Here is a 14,263-nt window from a genome sequence, read left to right on the forward strand (position 1 = left end):
CTGCAGCTCTTTCCATCCCAGGTCCCAGTTAACGGACTATTTCTGCAGAACTTCTAAGTTGTCTTGGATTGGGAAATTGTTTCACTCAGTCTTTCAGTGGGGTCTGCCCCTCTAAATTTTGACTAGAGTCAAAATTTGACAGCTTTTGGAGTTTTTTGGGGAATGAGTTTCTGGGAATTCCTGCCTACACACTGCAGTCTTGGCTCTGCCCTACTCCAGTTTAAGTTTTTTTAATTGTTGTTTGAATTTTACAATTTTTCCTCCAATCTTGCTTCCCTCCCCATCCCCCCACAGAAGAAAGTATGATAGTCTTTCCATTGTTTCCATGCTATATATTGATCAAAATTGAATGTGTCAAGAGAGAAATCATATCCTTAAGTTTAAAATAAAATATGAGATAGCAAAATTACATGATGAAATATCTTTTTTTTTAAATTAAAGGTAATAGTCTTTGGTCTTTGTTCAAACTCCACAACTCCCTCTTTGGATACAGAGGTATTCTCTATCACAGGTACTCCAAAATTGTGCCTGATTGTTGCACTGATGGAATGAGTAAGTCCATCAAGATTGATCATCACCCCCATGTTTCTGTTAGGGTGTACAGTGTTCTTTTGGTTCTACTCATCTCGCCCAGCATCAATTCATGTGAGTCTTTCCAGGCTTCTTTGAATTCACATCCCTTAGTTTCTAATAGAACAATAGTGTTCCATGACATACATATACCACAATTTGTTCAGCCATTCCCCAACTGATGAACATTCACTCAATTTCCAAAGGTTTGCCATCACAAACAGAATTGCTATGAATATTTTTGCACAAGTGATGTTTTTACTCTTTTTCATGATCTCTTCAGGGTATAGACCCAGTAGTGGTATTGCTGGATCAAAGGGTATGCATATTTTCATTGTCATTTGAGCATAATTCCAGATGGCTCTCCAGAAACACTGGATGAGTTCACAGTTCCACCAACAATGCATTAGTGTCCCAGATATCCCACTTCCTTTCCAACATTGATCATTGTCCTTTTTGGCCATCTTGTCCAATCTCAGAGGTGTGAGGTGGTACCTCAGAGATACTTTAATTTGCATTTCTCTAATCAATAATGATTTAGAGCAATTATTCAAATAACTGTGAATCACTTTGATTTCCTCATCTGTAAATTACCTCTGCATCTCCTTTGACAATTTCTCAATTGGGGAATGGCTTTTTTTAAAATAAAATTTGACTCAGTTCTCTGTATATTTTAGAAATGAGTCCTTTGTCAGAAATTCTAGTTGTAAAAATTCTTTCCCAATTTGCTACATTTCTTTTGATCTTGGTTACAGTGGTTTTGTTTGTGTGAAAGTCTTTTAATTTAATGTAATCAAAATTATCTAGTTTGATTTTGGTGATGTTCTCCATCTCTTCCTTGGTCATGAACTGCTTCCCTTTCCATATATCTGACAGATAAACTACTCCTTAATCTCCTAGTTTACTTATAATATTGTCTTTCATGTCTAAATCCTATTTCCATATTGATCTTATCTTGGTATAGGGTGTGAGGTATTGTTCTAAACCAAGTTTCTCCCAATTAGGTAAAACCAACTATTTTAGATTATAGGACTTTTAATCAACTCTCTTTTTATGTCAGATACCAGGATGATCAGCAAAAAAGAAATACTACTGGATCAATGTCTTTTTTTTGGAGCCAACGAAATCAATGGGCTGAAGATGTCAGGTGACAGGGATGTACAGTTGAAGGGGTGGCTTTTCAGTATGGCCTGAGGTTGGATCCTCTTGAGCTGATTTCTCCAAAAGTAACATTTGGATGTCTTACCTGGAATAAATCTGGCCTAAGACATCTGACTACCCACATTACTTCTGCCTGGACACTTCATATTCGATAATTATATCTATAAAGGGATTTTCCTTTGATGTCCTGGATCTTCATAATAATTAAGCAAACCAGAAAAAAAAAGTTTTAGGTGAATTGGATTTGATAGCTAGAGATAAGTCAGGTGTGACTCTGACACTTGATATCAGTTACATGTTAAGATAGGAATTAAGTTTCCTTAATTTTTATATTAGAGGGTATACACACACACACACACACACACACACACATATATATATGTATATGTAAGAAGAATTGGAAATTCTCAGGATAATTATAGTTTCAAGGTCTGGTTTAGGGAAAGGAATGTGAATAGAAAAGTACATGAGGAAAAGGAAAATCTGATATATTTGGGAATTTTTAGAAAAAATTCATTGTGGTTAAGGATGTTTTAGTCATTATTGTTGATGAGAGCAAAAGGTTAATACTTTTTGTTTTTAAACCATATGCTGAGTATTCTGTACTAAGATAATTGTTAAATGTTTTTGTTACAAGCTTAAGATAATGTGGTAATTCTCAGTGGAGTTTACTCATGTGGTGAGACAGTTATGGAAGTTTATTGTGTTAAAGTAAAGTATGTGTGTCAATATGACAGAGAGTAAGGCAAAATCTAAATTGTAATAAGCTCTAGAATCTCATTGTCTCATTGATGAAAATATGTGTTTACATGTATTGAAACATGTGATTGAAACATCTGAGTAAAATGTTAATTAGTTTCTTCACAAGAAGATAAGGCCTTAACAAGTCACCTAAGCTGGAGAGGACTTTTTGAAACATTGAGAAAATGCAGAAGGACATTGGATGTCTACAAGGGGAGAAGAACAGAGAAGGAGAGGCAGGGTGAAGATGTTCTCCATTGAGAGAAAAGGAGGAAGATCATTGGGTGGCATGATTGTATCCTACATGAGTCTGTAGGGAGAGGGAGAGACTTAGTTATTATTTAGAGAATAGGGGAAGCAAATGGTTGGGGAGATACTTGGCCTCCAGAAAGAATCATTATGGTCTATGGACCGGATACTTGGGCACAGGATGGGAGCTTGGGATACAGGACCATAATATCCATGGTAAACAGAATCATCAGGCTCCAAGCAGTATTGAAAATTATTACTAATCAAATAGTAAAAGCTCTAAATTTCTTGGCTTACTAAGCCCCCCAGACCAGAGAAGCTGTCATCCAAATCAGGTTGGTCTTGGATTATTTACTGTCAGAGGAAGAGGTTATATGGGAAACTGAACCTGTCTGACTGTTGTATGAAAATTGATGACAATGGTAAATAGCTGCAGGGATTAGGAAGTTAGTCCATGTCCCAGTACAAACTTGATTCTCTCCCTTCAATGCCTCCTTGTGGTCTTGGTTTGGAGGGGCCTGGTGGAAACGAGTCCTTTGGTTTCTGTTGATAGCAATCAGTGGGGTGATTCTGCTTCCTGTTTGCCTTCCATGTGTGATTCAGATGGTGACCACCACAGTACAAAGGACCCTGTCTAAGATGGTCAGAATTGAAGAGAATGTTCAAATGTCAAGTAAGAATGATGGTATTGAGAGGGAAAGGATGGAAGCCAGTAAGCCAGGATGAAGAGGAAGGACTGGATCCCAAGGGAGAGATATATGAAAGAGTAGATGAGATATATCAAGAATGGTGTGAGAAGTCTTCAATGTGTAAAATAAGGGGGGGGGATTGAGAGGGATAAAGAAATTGCTGGGTGAAGACTTCTCAGGGTCTTGGGAAAGTGACCTCTGTGTCTCCTTTCTGAGGATATTATAAAGGTCTTATCCTCACAGAAGCAGACCCCTGTAAAAATAACCTTACCTACTCTTGCAAAAAAGCAGGACAGGTTGTCAAGAAAGAATTATGTCTTGCCTTATCAACAGCTGTGATTTCCTGGACAGAAATACCCTGATGGGTGATCATAAGATTGTGAGCCCCTGACAATAGAGGGACAGGAGTATCCCTCTATTGGGGAATGAGGAAATGCAGTCAAAACTTGTTTATCACAGTGTATAAAAATCTTTCATTTCCCCTCACTCTACCAGACTTGCTGGTGGATGTGACACTCTATATCTGCAGAAATGGAATAAAACTGCTTTCTGTTTCTACCTTGAGAAACCTCTCATTTAATTAATTGACTTAATGTTTGTGTGTCCCACACATAATGAATGGTATTATCCATCTCCAGGAAAAAGAACTGGTGGAGCCTGGATGAACATCAAAGGTACGTTTTCTTTATTTTTGTTAGTTCCCCCCCCCCCCCACAATTTCTTTCACAACATTACTTCCATGGAAATGTGTTTTAATAACTACACATGTATAACCTATGTTAAATATTTTGCCTTCTCATTGAGGGGGAGGGAAGAAAGGGAGAGAATTTGAAACTCAAAATTTTTTTAAAAAAAGAAGTGTTAACATTGTTTTTACATGTAATTGGAAAAAATGAAATATTAAAAATTTTTAATAAAAAATCTTGTATAATATATGATTTTCATATGAAAATTAGATAAGATAGATTCCTACTTATAATAAGTCAGAAACTTTAAATTATAAACTAAAAGGTCACTATTCACAATTTGCTAACCTAAGAATCAGCATGGTGATGTCTATTAACCATAATTTCCTTGGACTAAAAATTAAGTAACAAAGTTAGTTTTATAAATGAAGTTTAATTCTCTAGGATCTTAACAAAACCCACAGGTGGATGGCATCCTTGCAAATGCCAACATTGATACAAAATATTGGGGGCATTTTATACAAAATGTACCAAAGAATTATAAAACTTTTGGCAGCCAACCAATGAGATTTCACATAGATGCCATGGCTTTACAATATGATTCTCTCAAATATTATAATATTTACTTAAAATATCTATTGAAAAGAATTATGGAGAGTAAATGTTTACAAATCACAATAGTATTTTCTCTCTGCTCATCCAGGATGTCTCTTATCTTGAAATTTGTTGATCAGGTAAGGCTATCATTGAGTTGACCAGATAGTGTTGACAAAGGTGAAGTCAACATGGAGGGGGCCGATCTTACACAGCAGACTGACATTTTATAACTATTAGTTAAAGGTTAAGACACTAACTTCTGATCACAATGTATAGATCAAGAAATAGTAATTCCATCTTAAAGAATATCATATTATACATGTTTTTATGGAATATGGAAAGCCCCCCAATGATCATTTAGAGGACATGACCCTTGCTTTACTCATCCTGTGACTCTACCATGTGGTGTTAATCATGATTTCCTTAGGCTAAAGATGAAATAACAAAATTAGTTTTTTAAATGAAATTTAATTCCCTAGGATCTTAACAAACCCATGGGTGGATGGCATCCTTGAAAAAGTCAACTGGGATACAAAATTTGGGGGGCAATTTATACAGAATAAACAAAAAATCATAAAACTTTTGGTGGCCAACCAATCAGGTTACACATTTGTACATAAAGGAGTTATTGATTACTTTATGATTCTCTAACCCATTCAAAAATTCTGTTCCATATCAGAACTGACAAAGATCCAATTAGCTCAGGATTACTGTCTGCTCTTATGATATTTTATGTTGTTATTAGATATGATATAGACATATAAAGCTCTGGAGTTTCTTCCATTCCAAAATGTCATAAATAAAAGAATTATTTCAGGTTCACATTTAGATAACCAGAGAAGATTCCTGCCTTTTCAGGATGGACTTTAATTGATTGTTTACACTGCTTTTGCAATTTGGAGATGCAGGTAGAAGAGGACTAAGCTGTCCCACACAGATCCAGTCTGCCTCCAGATTTATAACTAAGGTTTATAACTAGAGACACAGACCTCTGTGGAGCAGTAGAGAACATTCCGAACTTACCAAACTAAATTGGAGGTTGATAGAACAACTTTTGATCAGAAATATAGATCAGAAATATTTAATTCTAGGGGCAGCTAGGTGGCGCAGTGGATAGAGCACCAGCCCTGGAGTCAGGAGTACCTGAGTTCAAATTTGGCCTCAGACACTTAATAATTACCTAGCTGTGTGGCCTTGGGCAAGCCACTTAAGCCCATTGCCTTGACAAAAAAAAAAAACTAAAAAAAAGAAATAAATATTTAATTCTAAATTAAAGAATATCAGATTAGATAGTAGATACATCATTTCTGGTCCTCTTGGAGAGTCAAGAACAACCAATGTGTCAATCAATGAGATTTTGTATTTTACTTTTCCTCTTCTGCATATCTAAGTACCAAGCTTATTAAACTAAGGCCCTGAGGACAAGGGAGCATCCCAGATCTTGAAGATCTGTGATAACCTTGTTTGGAAGAGGCCAGGCCCTTGCATAAAGTGCTATGTTCAGCTCTCTGCCTCACTTCCTCTTTTTGTAGATTAAGTGTTTTAAACCTTTCAGTAATTGAATGCTTTACAGCTGATCATCACATTATATACTGCTGTTAACTATGTACAGTGTTCTCCTTGTTCTGTTAATTTCATGAGTTCACATAAGTCTTCCCTCAACCTAAATTTTTAAACGATATCTATCAGAGGGGCAGCTAGGTGACACAGTGGATAGAGCACTGGCCCTGGAGTCAGCAGTACCTGAGGTCAAATTCAGCCTCAGACATTTAATAATTACCTAGCTGTGTGGCCTTGGGCAGGCCACTTAACACAATTGCCTTGCAAAAACTTAAAAAGATATATCTATAGGAGATAGAGACGAGGGTATGAAGGAGGCCTGGGATAGAAGTGGGTCCAGGACAGGCAGGAGATGTCAAAGGGGGGTCAGCTAACAGCTGGAAAAACTAAAGCTCAGGATTTGTTTTCTTTTTCCTTTTAATATTTTTTTCAGTCAAACAGAATTTATTTCAACATTCATTTTTGTAAGATTTGTAAGATTAATGGATTTTGTTTTTTGAAAGCTATATTCAGGAAAAGCCAAAGATTCAAAGGGACCAGGGCCTTTGGAATCCATGGGTGATGCTGACAAGAGGTAGAAGGCAGAGCCGATCCATTCTCACTTAATTTGATTTCTCTGTTCTGGAGACTGACCCAAGGTCAGTAAGGCAATATTGAGAACATGTGGCTGTCTTTGGAGAGGGCAAGTCATTGGTTGAGATAGACTGCTGTTGATGTGCAGCTTGGTAAGTTCCAGCATTGGCTGAGTTCTTTACGGGGATTCCCTCCTTTGGTCCTCAGAACCACTCTAGGAAGTAAGTGCTGTTATCATCCTTGTCTTACACAAGTGGAAACAAAAGCAAAGTGACTGTCCCAAGATCACACAGCCATAACTACCTAAAGCTAGATTTAAACTCAGCTCTTCCTGACTTGATGTTCAGAATGCTACCCAGTACACCATCTAGCTTTCCATTAGTTATCATTTAGAATAGAAAGAAATGGCAGACACAATTGCTGAACTATTCACTGTGATATAGGTAGAATCACAGACAACAGGAGAGAAGCAACAGGAGAAATAGCAATGTTCAAATTTTCGCAACAGGCATAAGAACAGAGTCATCAAAATGTACATCCAGGGAGCTTGCATTTATTTTCTGACAAAATTCTAGATTGTATTTTTAATTGTTATTAATATATTTGCTTTTATATTACCTTCTTTTCCAAATATATAATTCCCCTTCCCTATTCTAAGAATCATTCCTTATAATAAAAAATAAAAAGAGAAGGAAAAAGTTCAACAAATTATCAGATTGACAGACTCTTTACAAGTCATGTTCCACAAATATAATAGATCATAACTGCAAAGAGAGGAAGAATTCAGAAAGAAGGAAGGGGTATCAATCTTGCTCTTCTGAGATCTTATTACTTTGAAAAACAAAGAGGCAAGAGTTGTTACATATGATTATACCAATTCCTTGAGGAGAATTAGCCCCATATAACTTTAAAGATAGTCAGATTTGCAAGATATATTAAAGGTGCTTTATATCACAACTTCATAATTTTATATGAAATTTAATTTTTGCTAAGAAGGAAAATGATTGAAAATGTGTCTTCATTCTCATGAATATTTTGACTTTCTTTTCTGATACATGACTATCACCCAGTGGAAATTATAGATACAAATATTTAGTAATCTTTTAACTTATAAACATGTATTTATTTCTTTATTGCCTTCCAAAAATATGGAAAAGTTTTGTTTTTTTTCTTAAGAATTGGAGGTGGGGAATAATCTTGTAAAATTTTTATCAAACAAAAACAAAAACCTCTGAATACTTTGCCATTAAGTGATTCTTAGAAATAAATGAACACCCTTCACTTTCCTTTATTTGTCTTAAGCAAATGATTTAAATTTTTTTCCAACCCATGAACTTTTTATAATCTAATGCAGGGATATTTGATTGCTGGGGAAATAGTATTGTATCTTGTACTCTAACAGTCTAAGTTTCATATGTTTCATATGGGTATAAAAATTATTTTTGAAAATTTTTTTATTTTTAGTAAATAGGTAAAAAACTCTGCATGAGCCTTAGATTCTGAAAAGTTATGTATGAAAAAAAATTTAAACTACACAGAATCTTTGCCAATATTTGAAAATATGTTTCGATATCAAATAATAGGAGATTCTATACCTTATATTATAAAATCTTTTATTTTGCAATTAGAGTATTAAATGAAGAATACATAGACTGTACTCTAGATTCTGAGCAAGTGTTATGAAGTGGTTCAGAATTATTGAATTATAATGCTTGAGAGCAGAAATGGAGAACTTTTGTTCTGCCAATAACCTTTTGGATATTTATAACATCTTTTGTTGCTGTTTTTGGTGAAACATTTAATTAATTCACCTCTAAAAAGTTGCTAGATTTATTGAATTTCAAGTCCTGCCAACAGTTGCACTGACAGTGTCAAATTACAGGCCTTATACAGCCCACTGGCAGGAAGCTCCCCTCCCCAGCTTTAGAAAGAAGCTCTGGGGAGATTAGCAATAAACCACTAAAGAGAGGGGCAGCTAGGTGGTGTAGTGGATAGTGCACTGGCCCTGAAGTCAGGAATACCTGAGCTCAAATCCAGCCTCAAACACTTAATAATTACCTGTGTGGCCTTGGGCAAGCCACTTAACACCATTGCCTTGCAAAAACTAAAAAAACACCAAAGAGGAGAAAAAATTCCAATCAATTGGAAAAATGAGTTTTGGCTAGACAGATCAAAGTGTATCCATGGCAAACTCACCAACCAACTTAGGTTGAGAAAAAGAAAAGCACAGACAATGGAGCAAGGAGCAGTGGACAGAGCACAAGTCAGGAGGACGGGAGTTCAAATCTAACCTCAGACACTTGATTCTTACTTATTAATAACAATTAAAAATACAATCTAGAATTTTGTCAGAAAATAAATGCAAGTTGTGTGATCTTGGTCAAGTCACTTTACACTAATTGCCTCAAGTCCAGGGCCATCTCCAGTGGTCCTGATCCATATCTGATCACTGAACCCAAATAGTTCTGGAGGAGAAAGTGAAGCTGGTGACTTAGCCAAGCAAGCATCCTTTCACTAAAATCCAATTCTTGTGCTTGTCATGGCATCACCTTCCTGATGTCATGGAAAAATTGTATGAGTAATGATAAAATTCAGAATAAGCTGAGGCCGGTAATGAAAAGTGAGAATGACAACAAGGTGGATTTTTAAGTCATGTGAATATACAAAAATATTCATTAAAAGCTCTTTGGAAATTGAGGGGATGTACATCAATTGAAGAATGGCTGAACAAAACAGGGTAAATGAATGTAATGGGGTATATTGTTCTGTATGAAATCATGAACAGAAGGCAGCTAGGTGGTGCAGTGTATAGAGCACCGGCCCTGGAGTCAGGAGGACCTGTGTTCAAATGTGACCTCAGACACTTAATAATGACTTAGTTGTCTGCCCTTGGGCAAGTCACTTAATCCATTGCCTTGCAAAAACAAAGAAAGAAAAAGAAATAATGAATAGACAGTTCAGAGAAGACTGGAAAGTCTTGTATGAACTGATGCTGAGTGAAGTGAGCAGAATAGGGAGAACATTGTACACATTGACAATAACATTATGAGATGATCAACTATGATGGTTGCAGCTCCTCTCAGCAGTTCAGCAATCGAGGACAATTCTAAAAGACTTGTGATGGAAAATGCCATCCCTATCCAGACAAAAAACTATGGTGGCTGTATGCAGACCAAAGCATACTATGCTCACTTTAAAAATTTCTTTTATGGTTTTTCTTTCTCTTTTTTTTTCCCCTTTAGTTCTGATTCTTCTTTTACAACATGACTAATATGTAAAAATATTTTTTTTGTTTTGTTTTTTAGGTTTTTTGCAAGGCAAATGGGCTTAAGTGGCTTGCCCAAGGCCATACGGCTAGGATATTATTAAGTGTCTGAGACTGGATTTGAACCCAGGTCCTCCTGACTCCAGGGCCGGTGCTCTATCCACTGCACCACCTAGCTGCCCCTTATGTAAAAATATTAAACATAATTGTAAATATACAAACTATATCAGATTGTTCACAGCCTAGGGGAGGTGGAGGGAAAGGATGATGTGCTCAAAAGCTTACAAAATAATGAATATTGAAAAATATCTTTACATATAACTGGAAAAAATAAAATAAAATAACTTTAAAAAGTTAAGTGGAGCACATAATTTTCAGAAGCAACAAGACTTGTGTGAATATCATTGGCTCTCATATTCAAATGACATCGATGAAATATACATTAACCTATTTTCTTGTTTTAGGTTTAATTTTTTCCTTTTATGTTTTAGTTCTGAAATAAAGATTAAAATATATATGGGTTCATTTTACATGTTAGTCTTCTCATGAATTTCTTTTAGGATTGATAGCAATATACATATAAAATATAAGCTTTTGATACAAAAAACTGCCAAAGACATGCTAGCACTAAAAATTCTCTGAAGGTTGAGGTAGGTTCCTAATCTGATGTTAGAGGTTCTAAGAAGACCCACATTCAGAGGGGCCCCCAACTGAGAACAACTCTAGATTGAGACCATAAGTTGTTCCCAGGGACCACATTAATGCATAAGGCATTTAGAAGTCAACAGGAGAATAAATGGATGTTGGGAATGGGCTATTAAGGTACAAAGGCAGTTGCTCATTGTATTACCTGGAATATATACATGTATCCTATCTTTCCCATGGACCATTTTTTTTAGGGTTTTTTTTTTTGCAAGGCAAATGGGGTTAAGTAGCTTGCCCAAGGCCACACAGCTAGGTAATTATTAAGTGTCTGAGACCGGATTTGAACCCAGGTACTCCTGACTCCAGGGCTGGTTGTTTATCCACTGTGCCACCTAGCTTCCCCACTCCATGAACTATTTTCTTGGTAAGACTAGCTTACTGAAGGAGACTGCCCTTAATACATTTTGTCAATGTGACTGCCATAGGTAGCAAGACTGTATTGTCAAAACACTCCTAAGTCACAGAAGCCTATTCTTGTCTAGTCATCACAACAAATAGATGGGGAAGGCATAAGAGATAGTATCATCTTTCATTGGGTCATTTGGAACACCATTAATAATCAAACCTCTGATGCCAGACCTTATATAGAATGTTAAATCTTGTAACGATCGCTTTCAATTGCCCCATTAATAATCCAATTCCAGTGGATATTGATAATGCTTGGGCATATCAATTTGATATAGATAGTGATTCTGTAGAGGTTTTATAGAATCAAAGTGGGGTGGTGGAAAATTTAGATTATGAATTGCTGAGTAATAATTAAGGAATGCAGGAAATCAACAGAATTGGGAATTCATTGTGTAGACCTTAAGTTAGAGAATTTTAACTTCCTGAGTTTTCTGGGTCATAGTCTGAACTCTTACTTCAGAGGGAAGGGAACTGCCTGCTCACAAGTTAAGGGTTGTCCAAGCTAAGTTAGGAGAATGCTGATCAGCTCCATATTTTCCCTGTCACTACTGTTTGCACTCCTGTGAGTCAGACAAGCTGTAAGCCTGCCTTTTCCTCTGATAGGCCAACTACTATCTTAGTTCAGTTTTCATTCCCAAAACTCTTCATATAAATTCTCATCTTTCACTGTTGAAAAATCTGCTCTCACTGTCAGATGCATCCCTGGCTACTGAGAAGCCTTGGATCTCAATTATTGGCATTTGCTAGCTTTGGTAATAAATCAATTATGCTTGGCACCTTGTTGCCTCAATTTCTCTTTATCACAGATTTTATTATGATACATGAAACATTACAAAACAATAAAATAAAGTTAAAAGAATGAAAAAATGGAAGAAAATGTAAAAATATCTTGATGGAAAAAAACGGCTGACCTGGAAAACAGATCAAGGAAAGATAATGTAAGAATTACTGGTGTCATTGGAAGCCATGGTCAAACAAAAAGCCTAGACATCATATTTCCAGAAATTATCAAGAGAAATTGCCCTGTAATTTTAGATCAAGAATATAAAAGAGAAACTAAAAGATTCCACCAATTGCTGACTGAAGGAAAATTCCCAAATGAAAATTCCCAGGAATATTATAGTCAAATTCCAGACTCGCAGATCAAGGAAATCAATTTTTAAAAAACTGCTGAAAAGCAGTGCAGCAATACAGATTTCAAACAATATTAAAAGTCAGTAATTGTCAAAACAATCTGATTAGGATGAAGAAATAGAGCAGTTGATCAGTGAAATAGATTAGGTACACAAAATACAGAATTAATCAATCATAATAGTCTACTAGTTCAAAAACACAAGGATCCAAGTTTTGGGGCCTAAACTACTATTTGATAAAAACTGCTAGTAAAAGTTCAAAGCAGTCTGGCAAAAATTAGGCATAGCCTAACATCTCACAAGATATACCAAGATAAGGTCAAAATGGGTATATGATTTAAACATGAAGGATGATATCATGAGCAAACAGAATTTATTTTTCATATTAATGTATAAGGGAAGAATTTATGAGCAACAGGAAACACAGATGATCACAGGAGGTAATATGCATAATTTTGATTATATGAAATTAAGTTTTTGCAAAAACAAAACTAATGTAGCAAAAATATGGAAAAAGATTTTACAGCAAAATTCTCTGATAAAGGCCTCATTGCTCAAATATAACTGAGCCAAATTTATAAAACCCATTCCACAATTTAAAATAAGAAATATATAGAAATGCAGCCATGAGAGAATTCCTCCCTACCCCTTTGCCCTTGCATGGCTGAAAACAGACTTGAGAGAATTCTTCCCTCTACATTTGTCCTTGCATAACTGAACACAAGTTTGAGGAGATATCTCTCTTATATTTTTTTTTTTGCAAGGCAAATGGGGTTAAGTGGCTTGCCCAAGGCCACACAGCTAGGTAATTATTAAGTGTCTGAGACCGGATTTGAACCCAGGTACTCCTGACTCCAAGGCCCATGCTTTATCCACTACGCCACCTAGCCGCCCCTCTCTTATCTTTATCTACAATTTTTTGAATTTTGAATTATCCTGTATTTCCAAATTATCCCCAGAGGATTACTTTCTATTTTGCTCAAGGCAATTTCCTGTACTTGCCTGTCTTCCTCTTGTACTTAGGGTGGATTTTCTTTTTTATCCTTAGTGCCACACTAAATCAGGTGGCTTAGCTTTAGCCACCTGAAAAGGTGCTCCCCAGGACTCTTGACTTTTATAAAAGTTGCACTCTCACTGTCTGCTTGGTTTCCTTTCTGAAAAGCCTTGCCTGCCTCCTATATCAAGATGGAAATGTCCAAACAGTGATTTCAAAATAGACCTTGAAATTTCTCAGGCAGATTACCCCAGCCTTTTCCTGATGGCCTCTTCCAAAAAACAAAAACTTCTCTTAAAGCCCTCTTCAGCAGAGACTTCTGAAACTTGTGCCCCCCCTGTAAGCCTGACTTGAGGGGGTCTTGCCAATAAACTTTTAAAGATCTAGGGGAGATTTAGGATAAAAATCTGGAGTACAGAGCTCTCCGGTCCCTTCTATGGGTGACTATAGAAAAAGTTTAAGAGGGGCAGCTAGGTAGCTTAGCGGATAGAGCACTGGCCCTGGAGTCAGGAGTACCTGGGTTCAAATCCGGTCTCAGACACTTAATAATTACCTAGCTGTGTGGCCTTGGGCAAGCCACTTAACCCCATTTGCCTTGCAAAAAAAAACCTAACAAAAAAAAAAAGAAAGAGTTCAAGAGATATGTTTTCTGGATAATCAATCATTTTTTGAACTTTACTGGGTAGGAAAGCTTTAGTAAGAATCAGATTGTAAAGTTTTAAAGGGATAATTTAAGGGAAAAAAAGGAGTTCTCTTTCTGTCTTTTGATTGTGGTCAAAAGCAAAAGACAGACACAGAAGGGGAAACTTTTCCAAATTATGAATTTTTAGATTGAGTTGGGAATCAAAGAGGGATTTTTCTCTGAGTAAAAATTTCAAGTTTTTCCTTGAGTGAGGCTTTAACTGAGGCTTCAAGCTGATAATATCTTAGAT

This window comes from Macrotis lagotis, chromosome 1 (assembly GCF_037893015.1).
Source record: "Macrotis lagotis isolate mMagLag1 chromosome 1, bilby.v1.9.chrom.fasta, whole genome shotgun sequence".
Classification (NCBI taxonomy): domain Eukaryota; kingdom Metazoa; phylum Chordata; class Mammalia; order Peramelemorphia; family Peramelidae; genus Macrotis; species Macrotis lagotis.